Here is a 14,738-nt window from a genome sequence, read left to right as displayed (position 1 = left end):
AGGTTTTGCTTTTTTTTTTTCTTTGCCGAAGAATCCCCGCGAGTGGGCTGCCAATTGAGACAAGTATTGAAAGAGAAGAGAGACGAGCGAATGTTGAAGGGGGCTCGGTTCTGAGCTGGTTGCCACAACACGCAATTTTGTTATGATCCACAAGTGGCAAACTAAAGATCAATTAGAGCACACCTACAGTCGAGTTTTAGTCTTCAGTATTATTTTAAGTTTTATTCTTGATTTAAATGAGACTTTTTGTTGGCAGATGTTTTTTTGTATTTTTTTTTATTATTTTTTTTCATATTTGCGTGGGTTGTCGAAACATTGAAACTTGCCACTCGACAAGCTGAAGATCAGTTTCGAGCAGAGACAGAAGAGCATCGACGTGGTATAAATTATGGCAAAGTCTTTGACTAGTAGACTGCAAAAAAAAACTTACAAGTCATTGCAGCTGATCAGCGATCGCTAAGTGACTTGATTTGTGAGCGAGTGTGCTTAAAGTTAATGCGATCTCGTGATCTCTAATGATCCAGCGAATGATCCCTTTAGCCAATTGACATAAATACGTATGTGAATGTTTAGCGATGCCAAAGAACGGATCGATCAAGTTTTTCGTTTTTCGCAAAACGATCGTATTAAATGTTAATTAGCATTTTGATGATCGCACATCGGATTAATGGTCAATTTGTATGCCAAGCTTTCGCACACATTTGCACACAGACACACACTCCATAAACAATGCCAGAAACAAAACAATGGCAAATGGCATTGGGGACGCTCCGTCCCCCAGATATACGGGCAATTACAGCGCGTAATTGGGCGCAAAAACAACTCCGAAAAGAAACAAAAGCAAAAAAAAAAAGAGAAATAAACACAACAGTGTGGCTAAACAACAGTGTGGCTAAACAACAGTGAAACAATCGACGAGAAGGAATAACAAATTAAAACAATTGACACAAACGCGTAGCTATTGCTATTTTATTTATAGAACAATTGACAGACCACTCAAAAATATTGGAAACGTCCGTCCCTCCGGCTTCTCAATAAATGCCCAATATGTGCTGCTCGTGATAGAGACAGAGAGACATAGGAGAGAAGAGGAGAGGAGACAAGACAGAGAGAGCGACAGTGGCAGTGGCTTTGGGCCACTTAAGCGCAATTACGCGTGCAATTTGTTTTCATCTCGAGCACATAAATAATAAACACGAACGTATACGTAATATTTTAAATGATTTTATGCTTTTATTGTCATTTAAATGACGATGGCGAGAGAGTGCCCAGAGTGTGGCAACTCTGTCTGCCATCATCGTAGCCATCGAGAAACAGGTTCTTAAGTTTAATTAGTATTATGAAAACATTTATTAAACCAAAAATAAAAAACAGCAACACGAATATGTATTCATATTTATTCCCCTTCCAAGGCAAGGCGCCTTGGAATGTCAACGCTACCCAATCGAGGGTATTAACATCAATCGATCGTGAGTTCATTCATGCCACTGATAAGACGACACACAAATAAACACACGACACAACAACCAGAACACAAAAATCCATCGTATTCAGTTATATATATAGCATTAAGTATACGTTTATATTTTTGGTTGACCTGTGAGAGATCGAGTACAAAGTATGTCGCCGCCATATTTGGCCAGTTTGTTGTTGTTGTTGTGTTTGAGGCGTGACAAGATTATCAATGTCTACAAATTGTACAACCTGCTGGGATCGTGATCGCGATTGTGTTGCCAGGAAATTTCAAATTTCAATGTTCTTTTTTTGGCCAATGCAAAAGACATTGATAAGTTTTGCATGTCAGCGCAGATTCCTAGTGATCATCTCAACTGTTGTTTTAACTGATCTTTCAGTTTGTATTTGCTGGCTAATTAAGTCTAATCTAAATAAACAAATAAGGTGGAAAATTAAACGAACCGAACGCATTTGCTAATGAGTAAGCATTTCGAGATTAAAACGATTGTTGCGGATGATTCATTAAATGATCAGCCCGTTGTCGAGTGTCGAAGCTAATCGATTTTGACTAGAGGAAACAATCCAAGTATTTGCAAACGAGGAACTGAGCAATTCGCAATCATTTCAAACTACGTGCAAAGATCACAAAAGATTACACATTACACACCTGAAGGACTTGGAAGTGGAAGCTTCAATGATTGCGCAATCAATAACAAGGTTTTCTTTTTTTTTGATTTTTATATAAATATTCAATAATAAAATAACAAATTCAATTCTCAAAAAAAGGTTCTTTAAACATTTCTGCCATTGTTGATGCCCATCTTTAGTTGTAGAGCTAAACAAAAATCAATGAATTTGAACCAAAATAGAGAAATTACAAAGGAAATTGCATACTAATGAATGGCGCTCAAAACTCTTCCTTTTCACCGGCCAAATTAAATGTGCAATTAAAAATTGCGTACGCACATTTCCTTAACTGTGTTGTTGCGATCGTCAGTCGTTTGAGAATTTTCAACTAAACGTTTCGAGCATTCTTTGGAGCCATTATTCGAGTCTGTATATGGCAAACTAATGATCAATTTTGAATTAGCCTAAAATTCAATTGCAATTCCTACAGCTCTGTCTCTTTCCCTCTCTTTCTCTCTCTCACTGTCTCTGTCTGTTTCAATTGACATGCTTTAGCTTCCTGATGGCAATCATCATCATCAAAATGATGATCGTCATTTGCTAATCAAAAGAGACAGCAAACAAAATGCCACAAGACATCTGAATGCATGCAGCATGCATGATTTGTTCGCCACAACTGCCACAGCTGTCAGTCAACAAGTTGGCGACAAGATAAACACACACACACACATTCACACACACACATAGAAATACGCCTCGGGGATTGATACACGAATGCGGCATGCCAAAAATGCAGCTCATTCGAATCATTTAAACATAATTAAGCGGTTAGCTCAGCCTACGAATATGTCTCAACTGGAGTACTGATAGAGAGAGAGAGAGTAAAGACTTCTCTTTCTCCATCTCCTCGCTCCTCGTTCCCTCTCGCTCTATTTCTCGTTGATTGAATTGAGACATCAATTGAAAGTTATGTCCAGACTATAACGGGAGCGTGTAGCTCTGAATCGTGTGCTATACTCAATATAGAATGTTATAATTATAGGTTTCAATAATTGTCAAGTGTCTCCGACTTATCGAGTCTTGCGTCTGTGGCTTCCTCAATCCAAAGGCATGCGAATACACTCAAATAACTTTATTCACAGCAATTCCGTTGAAGAAATGAGAACGAGTATAAGCTGGATTTTTGTTTTGTATAAATTGATCGACAGACTTTTTGTTGCTAATTCTGTCAATATCGTAAGAAGCGTGCAATTATTCAAGTTTTTTTACGACTTTTGTTTTTATTTCAAAAGTCTGTGTAATAAAATGTCGTAAATTGTGCGACTTATTGCCAGAATTACCGTTTGACCCCGACTAATTAGGCGCGAATAAAATCCGCGTTGATTTATGTTCAAAAAATGTTTGTGTGGTTTTTCAATCGTAAGACGGTGGCCAAAAGCGTTTTTTTCTGCGATGTCGTTGGTGGGTATTACAAAAATACTCATTAGTCCCGGTGACACGTTCGCTGATCGATCGATTGCAGTGGCCGGCGAAGGCAAACTGATTGCCTGATAACGCTTAAAAGACAGTCTATACTAACTAGTTAGTTTCGTTTGCTGGTTATTCAGAGTTGGTCGATTCAATTTGATATGCTTTGCTCAATTTGCTGGCGGTTCCCTCCTGTCCCCCGACCTGTCTCTCACTTCCCTCTTCTCTGCTTTCTATCTATGGCATTTTCATGGCAAAATCGACTCATTGGCAATTGGCATGAAGCGCACGTTCGATCAATTAAAACCTTCGCACAGCGGGACAACAACGGCAAAAGCCGTAGTAAAACAGTTAAACAAAAATAAATGAAATGAAACACATATACAAAATAGTTGAGAAAAAAGCGAAAAGCAACAACGAGTGCGGAATTGGATTGGATTCGTTTGGGTTTGAGGCGGTTCAAGGGGTTATTATGACGCTCTCTCTCTCTCTCTCTTCCTCTGAGTATATCCATCTCTTTCTCATACTTGCGTATGTAAAGTAATGGATGACAATGGAATGCCAAGGCTAGGGTCAGTTAATCAAGTGTAGGAAGTGTCGTTTGAAGATGTCTCTGAGACTAGGTGGAAATGGAAGAGCTAAAAGAAAAGCAAAGAATCTTCAGTTCATTTTAATGCGATTCACGAGCAGCCATTTAACTACTAATTACATGATCAGCAGTTTTGCATAGATCATAAAGAAACTAGGGCAAAAAGAATCTTCAACAGAATAGCATACAAATTAAAGTACGCCTCTATTAAAGATAACGCTTACTACTATAACGTATTATTTTATTGCATTCCATTGTCAAACACCAAAGATAATGAGTCACATATAAAAAAAAACATATCTAAACGATAATAGGTGGTATTTTCTGGTAAATAATGTAGGAAAGTATTGTGGAAAGAAAATAAATCTGGAAAAGGAATAATAAATACCTAAAGTTGTTAAGCTTTAAAAGTATTTTTCCTTCAGATCGAAGAATCTGCAAGATCAAAAAGAACAAAAGAAGTCACAGCTCATACAAAGAAATTAATATTGATTAAGAAAGAACAAGTAATAAATACAACTCGAACATGAAACTGCGTTCAATAATATAAACTTATGTGAAAGACTTTTCCTAGCGTTAATTTTCATGTGAAACGAGAACTTTGGAGGCAATTAAAACATGCGTCATATAGATACGATGTGTGAGGCATTCATGTTCCATGTTCTACATTTCCGCGCCCTCTCTTCGCAACTGTATCTCTGTAAAACTCGCTCTATCTCTGCCAAATCGAGCAATATCAACTTTCCTTTATGAATAGCGTTTGTTAACACGCATTAAACTCATTTCATTTGTTTATAGTTATGCACACACACTTTATACACACGCACACACACACACACACAGACAGTCATTTGGCATTTCCGTCATAAGCATTAGACATTAAACAGCCCATCAAAATGCCATCATAGCTGCATGTAGAGCACTTTCCCGTCAGCATTTATCATTTTATATATCGCAGGCAGGAAACAGAACCAGAAACTACTGAAAAAACTACTGTGATCGCGACTTCGATCCAAAATGTGGCCACACACAAGACGCGTGTCAAATGATTTTTGATTATGAATCGAATGCAGTCGACAGTTGAGACAGTTGGGACAGCTGGCGGCATCTGTCGGCCGGTGGCCGCAGCTGTCAACAAGGAGACATGCGCGATGTGTTCAACGGTAGCCGGATTCGCATTTCAATTAAAAAATAAAACACCAATTTGGTCATCACACACACACAGCGGAAAATTGCACGCCTGGGAGAGACTGGAAACTGGAAGTTTCCTGCAGCCTGGTTATGGGCATTACCTTTGCGAAGATGGCGACTCCAAGAGACTTGCACTTGGACTTGGCCAAAACCAATTTGCACACACTTAATGAACAACAAACAACATGAACAGCGTTGACAACGGTGACGACAGCGCGTAATTAGTTGGTGCGTATATCGAACCGTTTAACCGTTATGAAATTAATTGAGACAACGCCAGAGAGATCATCAGAATGCTGATGATGGACTCGAATTTGTGCGCGCCAAGAATTCTTCTTGATTCCAAAATAAAACGTTCAACTTTAGCGACGTTTTCTGTGTTTAGTGTTTTTCTTTATGTGTGAACCGCATCGAATGAGCGACGCTCGAGAACTGAGAGAGAGAGAGTTGAATAACAGCGAACGAACGTAGTAGAGTCGCCACAGCCTATCGATAGTAGTTGACTTCGATGCCAGCGACGTCGCAGTCGCTGTCGACGTCGCAGTCGACGCTGTTGTTATCGAAGTGAACCCCCAGAAGCGCTCTGCCGTCGACGTCGCCATCATCGTTCCCGTTGCTGCTGTTGTTGTTGTTGTTGTTGTTGTTCGTATGTCGTTTAAATTAAAACTCGGAATTTGGCTGAAACCAGTTGATTGCACGCACACACTCAAACACACACACACACACACGCACGATCGCAGCAAATACACAGACAGTTGTGACTTGTTGACGCCTTTGCGTCTTTGCTGTGATTCGTGCGTTGGGTTCGATTCGTTTTAATAGAATGGTTGCAACAACAACAACAACTATAACAACAACAGCAACTGCGATCTAATTGCTCGCTTGCATGCTACAACAACAACCACATTGAAACAAGTCTAAGGCAGTTTATGTGCTCAGCTCAACTGACTTCTCAATACCCGATCCGTGCCCTGCAGCATCTAAGCAATTAACGACACATTCGATAACATCGAAATCTTATTTATGTAGGCTACTCTGCTCTCAGCTCCTAACGGAATGTTTATTACTCCGTCGAGCACCCTAACTGTAATATAATTGGCACTTCAATAGCGTTTATCATGTCGAAATTAATATACTCGCGTGTCGATGAAAGTTTTTTTTATAGATTTATAGAGAGATCGAGTGAATTTCTTAAATGTCAACTGATCATAAGGAATTTCTGAACAAGAATTTGTCGTCACATTTTTAAATTTCTATTTATATATTTTTTTGTTACAAGCATTTATTAAGTGCCGATAAGATATTTCAAACTTTTTAGGTGATTATAAAGAATTTGTGCTGTTCTTTTTGTAATTTCTTGCTAAATTCTTGTGCCGATAGAATATTTAAGATGTATCGATAAATCGATAATAATCAATGCACATAATACTTTAAGAATTATATTAAGTTTTTCTTTGAGCATTTGGAAAATTCTTGTGGTGATTCAGTAAACTTTTAAAGCATACTTTTGGGTTTCAATAAACTCTCCATCTATTTATATCTTCTTCTAATTCATATGCTGTATAAATAAGAAAATTACTTTATTATTAATTATTAAACATCATATTTTGTTTGTTAAATTTGAAAGTTATGAAATAAATATATATTTTGAAACATTATCGCACAAAGGGTTAGTTAAATGAATAACACACAAATTATGAAAGCATACAAAAAAAAAAACTTCTAAGGCATATCAAAAAAAACCGCTTGCCTATTTTCAAAGCCTTGCATACCCTCTGAAGCGTTTCGCCGGACGGGTATACACTTCCAGGCCCGTCAACCTGCTTTGGAGATTTCCTACTCGATGCATATTTATGAGTCGCTTGGGGATCAGAGCATTTCGCTTGACATGCCCGTAATTTAGAGGATGTGAGGCAAATATCTTAATTGTGTGTACGCGTAGAACGCGCTCCCAAGGGGGGAACTTGGGAGCACTCTCTAATCGGGGAAAAGTCGGTAAAGAGAGTGTGGAATTTTAAAGCACTCTACTGGGCGTATACTTGATCATTATCGCAAAACTTCATTGGAAATAATCGCATATACGAGTATGCACCATATATTATACAATTATCACTAATAGGTATATTTGAAGTCACTTTTTTTTATTATTACTTTCTAAACATGACTTGTTCGCTTTATTCCCCAAACAGATCACGCATACGCAATGTTAGCCATTAAAGCGTTTCCTATAATTTAACTAGAAGTTAATTCTACTTCAGTTTACTTCAGTTTTTGCCTCTTGAATGTCGCTGGCAACATTTTCGATTGCATTCTCAATAAATTCGTCGACTGATTTATTATCGTCACGCCCATAAATCATATCAATGGCTCTACTATATTTTGATATATACACGCGCTAATAGTATATATACTAAATTTGGTCTTGTCGACGCTTTCTGTGCGGAGTGTAGCTCATGTGAATTTCGTCACAGCCAATTGTCGCCGAGTGTCGATTCTTTTTCGCTTTGCCTTTTTGAATTTTTGCTTCACTTTGCTGCGTTGTGCTCTGCGATTGCTTGACTTTATTTTCGTTTTGTGCCATAATTACAAAAGCTTGTTTTTTCGCCTGGCATTTAGGAAAAGTGATTTATTTATTATAAACAATATTACCGCGCATGTAAACAAAGCAAGTTACTGAAAATCCAAGCAATTGCCAAAAGCGAGGTGTGTTCGCAAAGTGATCAAATTGAGTTGGAATGCTTCAATCAATTGTTCGCTAAAGTCCTTGTTGGAAAATGATTCATTGGGTGCGTTTTTCATAGGTAAATCATCCGAAAACAAATTGAATATCGAATTTTACTTATTGAATTCTTTTGTTCAAAGAAATTTATATTATATTCTTTGTTTACTGAATATTGTTTTTGAGTCTTTTAAACTTTACAATTATTTTATATATAAAAATTGATTGTTGGTTTCCCAAATATTAATATTATATTATATTCTTTGTTTACTGAATATTGTTTTTGAGTATTTTAAACTTTACAATTATTTTGTGCACTACAAGATTATATAAAAAAAATTGATTGTTGGTTTCCCAAATATTATTTCTGAATATAAATAAAATCTTACAATTCTTTTGTAAACTACATTTAAAATTTCTTTTTATAGCCACAATTATATTACTGATATTATGATATTTATTCTTTCTTAAGTAATTATTATTTATTTAGCCATAAAATCTAACACGTTCATCTCAATAAACTGTATTTTTGGGGCAACCCTCGCACTTAGACTTTATCAACGAATACTGTGGTCGCTGCCTTAGGACGTGATTCCAATAAATACATCAAAAAGTTTTATTTATTTACACATTTTTTCATTTGCAAATCGTACTACACGCAAAGCTTTTCGAGTATTACGGGTCTCAGAACCCACAAGTCCCGTACACTTGATCGGCCACTGAGCCCAATTTGAGGTTAGGTTAGGTTCGGTGCATTTTGGGGTTGGGTAGATGATCGTACAGTGTTTGGTCGCAAAGATACGACTCCGATAATATTCGATATTATTGTTACTGTCATTGTTACTGTTGTTTTTGTCTGTTTGCATTTGACGGCATTGGCGACATTGATAAGCCTCTGCGAGCTTGTAACTGCGAGCGAGTTTATGTAATTATACTATGTACTAGACGATATACATACATACATATTTTATTTAATTGACGTAATCGAAAGGTTATTTGGGCGGCAACGATAACTACAACAAAACATCACGGCATGTTGTCGTTATTTGTTGTTGCTATTGTTATTGTTATTATTATCATTATTATTATTATTGTTGTTATTGTGTGTGCATTCGGAAATAGCCTGGCTATAAATTGAGATAACAATATAGGAAGGGAACCGGATGGAAATATGTATATAGGAAGTGCTAAGCAATAAACCCAAAAATTATAAATGTATACAAATATGTATCTAAAAACATTTGTATAAAAATAAATTGCATGCTGAGATTTGTCTAAATTTTCCATCATCGCGTTGGTAAATTTTTCCGTAAAACATTTTGACAGCTTTCGCCCCATCAATTTTCCGTTAACATTGCTGAATATCGATACAAAAGCTTTTATTTGTCAGCACCGATAGCGAGAGCTTTCGACCACGCACGAGCTTATTCCGCAAAAGCTTCGCAACCCAGGCACGTTGTCAAGTGCCAAACCAAATAAAAAAAAAAGAGCGCACACAACTTTTGTAAACATCGGCAAATCTTAAGTGTCTCAAAAACCAAAACAATGTCTAATTAATTAAACAGTTAAAGGCAGAAAATTTCATAAAATTTTAAATTCTGTTGGGGAATTGGATCATTTGAAGAATTCAAAGCATGAGAGGCGAATAAGAAACAATGTTTCGCTGGCATTAATAACAACAGCTGTTTCTATGCACAATGAGCTTTAGCGCTCTCTTTGCGAAGTGTTCTCTTAAATATTGCGGTGGCTCTCTTTGTATTTGTGCCCAGAAACGCATTGCTGTCAAGATCTGGCCACATTCCACAGCGCTGCAAGGTTCAGTGCTGCCAATTTGGATTTTTTCCCGTCAAAACTGGCTTTTTTTGAAGGCTAAATGCGGGAAAAATTTGTGAATTGCGGGAATTGTGAAAAGCGGGAATTCTAGCTTTTTTAGAAATTCTGTTGGCTTTTTGCCAACTTTTTTTGTGTTGTTAACACAAAAGTACAAAAAGTACAAAATATGAAAAAGTGGCAGATTTACGATAGTCACTTATAAACAATCAAAAATGTGTTGGCGTACCGATTGTTTTCTCGAAATACGCTAATTTCATCACTCGCTTAGTGTTTCCATTTCAATTTGATCAAGTGGGCCAACATCAGCAACACAAACAAATTTTGGTCTTTAAAGATTCTGGTGAAAACCGGAGATTTTTTTGAGTTGGCAACTGTGGCCATCCACAGTTGTGTTTGCCCTGGTCATACGCGATTTCTGGCTATTTCCCAGGTTAACCTAATTAAATCCAATTTAAGGAATGCATTCTAAGCATAAGTTAAAGTATTAATTTCAAGCAAAAGATATACTCTATTCATTTTTATTGTAATATAGAGAATCGGATTGTGACGGATGGGAAAATGCTGCGTCGACTATGAAGTGCCTATAAAATATCTGCAGATGATAGGCACTAATATGTCATACGCAAATGAGACAGACTAAGGAGATAACGATAAAATAATGCAAATCTTTATCTTTTAAACAAAAATGAACTTAATAAATTGTTATTTTTGAAGACATTTTTTCTCTTTTTTTTTGATACATTTGTTTTTAGCTTTTTTTTGGATTTTTTAATAATTTTTTTGAGCTTTTTTCTCCATTCATTCCGTCAAAAACAGCTTTTTTTGCTGGTCAAAAGTTGGCAGCACTGGCAAGGTTTGACATTTTGTTTACTACAATCGATTCGTTCACTCTCTCTCTCTCTCTTGTTCTCTCTTTGCCGTGTCACAGTTGAAACAGAATTTGAAAGGCGACCTGCAAGAGGAAAACGTAAACAAGGCAGCGACGCCAACTGCGAGATTGTATGAAAAAATTCGCCATTTCGGCATGAATTTGATATGCCGCTTATACAAGCGCAACGAAATTCAGAGGGGAACTGAAGTACAAATAAGAGGGGCACGTCTCCGGACGGACAAATCTCCAATTGGCCAAAAAGCCCACGCTTCTAACTATAAAACGCTTAGCATTCGACTCGTCTTCAGGGTCTTCAATAACTGGAAACCTGCTCGCGTTCAGTTCAATAGTCTCGCAGAGAATATTCATTATCTCGATCTCGATTTCGATTTCGATATGGCTCATGACTACATTCGGGCCAAAGTCTTGGCCGACAACGAGTTACGTCTCTAATTATAATATTTAGATTAGTGTCGTAATTTGTTATTGAATCAAATTGTTAAAGCTTTTAATATTTTTATGTTCCATTCGGTAGTCGGGGGATTTGCGAGCAATTCGCTTATCTTCCCCTTATGCAAATGTTTAAATATAGCTGTGCGAAACTTACAGTAAAGATAGTCGACTGTGAGATACCTAATGTAAATGTGAAAATGTATTTACATTTTTTTAATTAAGAATTGTTTTCAATAAATCATAAATTTTAATCAAGCAAATTTCATTACAAATATAATAATAGCTATCTATAAATATTCTATTCAGAAAAAAAATAGGTTGACTTGCCTATGTGATCTGTATCTAATAAAAGTGTATGTGAAAACAAAATACCGGTTTTTTTAAATTTAATATGTGTTCTAATGATATAAATCCAAATTATTTTTACTTGTTATATCTTTCCGGTATGCAATTATAATTTTGTATTATTAATATTCCATTACTCATCATTATTTATAATCTTCTTCATGATCTATTTGATTATTTCCAACTAATTTACATTTACATTATTATTACAAATATCAAAAAACAAATTACTATACCCAACATTGACCGTGCCTATAACTAAAGAGTATGCAAATTACTGATATCACATGATAATGCATAAATTTGAAATGCTATATCAAAGCTGAAGGACAGGCAACGTCAAAATGTTTAAGCCGCATGCAAATCGGCTTAGTTTCGATCAAGTTGACAATTTCATAACTGAAGATAATCTTTTGTTAGAAGAGAGTCGAGAAATTTCCAAGATTCCAAGAAACACATTTCCAGACATTGCATTTCCTCATGACTTTCGTGTCAATCAGCTTCTTGTCAGCTTCCTCGCTCCATCTCATTCACTCTTCTCTCTTTGTGTGTTTGCATTCTTGTCATTCAATTGGTAGAAAGCATTCGATAGTTGCCTGCTCTTGCTCTTCCTCTTCCTCTCTACTAGTTAAAAAGCTGCGCAGTTGTAAAACGACGCGTCGCAAAATACTCGAATTATTTTATGGTACAAATTGTCAGCTATACAAATGTATTTTATTTTATTTTTTCCGCAGTTGTTGTGTGCTCGCTGCTTTGGCCGTTTTGTTTGCTAAACTTTATGACAAAAGTCTAAAAATAAATGGCAAACAACAAGAAAGGCAGCAGCAACAACAATATAACAACAACAAAGCGTTGCCTTTGTACGTGAAGTATGATAGCAAAGCAAATAAATATGCAAGTAATGCAATAGCAACAACAAATCAAACTACAAACTACAAACTACAAATGACAAAAGTACAAGACAACAGCAAGGGCTCAAGTTGAGTTGTTCGCTGAGCTTTGAGGCTGAGCTTCTTCATTGATTATTCAATGCAGGCACAAGGGCACACACTCACACACACAAACACACACACAGCTACAAAGCAAAGGCTTAAGGGCGCTCAAAGTGGCGATAGCCTTGTCAACTTTCCACTCGATTGTGCAATTACAAATCGTAGGCGTAGTCCATAAATAAAATTGTATACAAATGTACTTCATTGTATATCAGTGTGTAAAGCAAATTAATCATGCAGCAGTAAACAATAATTGCATATTAATACTCACATTATGACAAGCTTGTTGAAAATCCAAAAGAAACTGAACAGTGTGTTGTTCTCTCTCACACTCTCACAGCGCTCTTATTTTCACTGCGCAGCCGGCTTTTAAAGAAAGCTCGTGTTGTTGTTTTTGTTGCCTGCCACTTGTTGCTTTATATTTTATTGTTGTTGTCTGTTCTTGTTCTCCACAGGAAACACAAAATTAAGGCACACACATGCAGGCGACGCCGCGACGCCGACGTCAACGTTAACGCCGCTGCACTTGGAACTTTGTCACAATGGCCTCTCTTCTTCTTCTGCTTCTTATATTAACTTGCAGTTTGCTGTGTGAGAGTCTGTCTCTGTGTGCGAGTATTAAATTAAGCTTAAGCAACTTAATGCAAGGCGCTGCTGTAAGTAAAGAGAGAGCAGCAACAAGTTGTGTGGTAAACAAGTGTTCTACAACAACACAGTAAAGCAAAGCACGCCTTATTCGCTCAGACTCTCTCTCTGTTCACGTACGCTCTCTTAGGTATTTCTGTTTTTGTTATCACCTGAGCGTGCCAAGTGCTTGCTGTGCTCTCTCACTAAATCACATTCTCTCTCTCTCTCCCTCTCTCGCTCTTTGGCATAGTTGGTCGGTCTGCATTCGTTTGCTCTGTTGTTGTTGCTGTTTCGGCTTCTGCTGCGGTCGCGTCGCTGCCAGCGTAGCGTAGTTAACTTGACAGGCAACAACAGCAACAATATTGTTGCTAAAAATAGAAGCGCGCGGGCAGCACAAATAATAAAAACGAGAGACTGAAAACGAAGCGAGCTGCGCACCACAAATTGGAAGCAACAGAAGCAGCAGAAAAAAAATAATGTGTGTGGCAAACACAGAAAACTACAAAACAACAAGAACTGCCAGAACTACAATAACAACAAAGCTGCGATGAAGAAGAAGCAGCTGAAAAAAGCAGCTGTGGAGCTGATGAAGCTGAAATGGAAAAACTTTTGCAAAGAAAATGCGACGCAATGTTTTTTCTTGATACACTTAGAGCAGCTGCGTGGGCCGCACTTTTAATGTACATATGTAAGTGCAAGCGAGTGAGCGATATACAAAGTGTAGTTGAAGCTTTGATTGATGTTGAGGAGCAGCTTTTGATTTTCATTTCAAATGCTTCAAATTATGCAAAAGCAACCGTCGCATGCGTCATGTGTAGAGAGAGAGAGAGGGAGAGAGACAGTATGAGAGAGCGAGCAAGAGAGGGACAGAGAGAAGACGCGTCGCAAAGAAAATACAAATTGATGGCGATTTTTAACACGAATAAATGCAACTGCAAATGCAACTTTGAATTTATTAATTTTCCACCATAACTTAAAACGTGCTTTATTGTTGTTGTTGTTCAACAACTAACTAAAATGTCAAATGAGCGTGCTCTCTCTCTTTCGCTCTCACGCGATGGACAAGTGCATTTTCGTGATTTATTTTCGTTTTTAATTGCCACAATTTAACATATTAACGTTATGTTTTGTTTATGTTAAATAATTGCACATATGGAATTAAGTAGTTTTGTTATTACGTTTATTTGACACGATTTGCGCTAGATCGTTCGACTAAACGCAATAATAATAGCAACAACAACGACGTCGACGACGAACACACGACGACAACGATGACGACGACAACGGCGACGCTGCGTCCGTTTTAGCTATAAATTTAACGAGGCGAACGCTGCGAAAGCGAGACACAAACTGAGCGCAGAGCGCAGCGCATTAAAGTCGCTTGGGCAAAAACCAAAAGCAGCGCGCGCTACAAAGCAAAGAGTGAAAAGCTCTCTCTTGCACGTAGCGCAATGTGGAGTGCATGTTGAGTACAATTGATGTAAGAAACGTATGTTAAATTTGCAGAACCTATTTTTGCATGAAGTTATATATCAAAACAAGGCAAGTTTAGCTTTGATTGTGATTAAG

General features: G+C 37.2%; 1 protein-coding gene across 6 annotated transcripts in view; it reads right to left on the bottom strand.

The window, feature by feature from the left end:
* Positions 1-14,517, bottom strand: part of LOC133834879 (cGMP-dependent protein kinase, isozyme 2 forms cD4/T1/T3A/T3B) — a 40,503-nt gene extending 25,986 nt beyond the window's left edge. For 4 of the 6 annotated variants that reach the window (XR_009893492.1, XR_009893496.1, XR_009893493.1 and 1 more), the window contains exons 1-2: positions 14,348-14,517; positions 12,814-13,196 (exon numbers count right to left, since the gene is read on the bottom strand). The gene's annotated coding sequence lies outside the window, so the exon portion shown is untranslated. The remainder of the gene's footprint in view (positions 1-12,813; positions 13,197-14,347) is intronic. The other 2 variants (XR_009893494.1, XR_009893495.1) reach the window with 2 other exon arrangements.
* Between the last annotated feature and the right edge of the window lie 221 nt (positions 14,518-14,738).

Source organism: Drosophila sulfurigaster, chromosome 2L (assembly GCF_023558435.1).
Source record: "Drosophila sulfurigaster albostrigata strain 15112-1811.04 chromosome 2L, ASM2355843v2, whole genome shotgun sequence".
Classification (NCBI taxonomy): domain Eukaryota; kingdom Metazoa; phylum Arthropoda; class Insecta; order Diptera; family Drosophilidae; genus Drosophila; species Drosophila sulfurigaster.
This window is presented reverse-complemented; position numbering and strand designations above follow the sequence as displayed.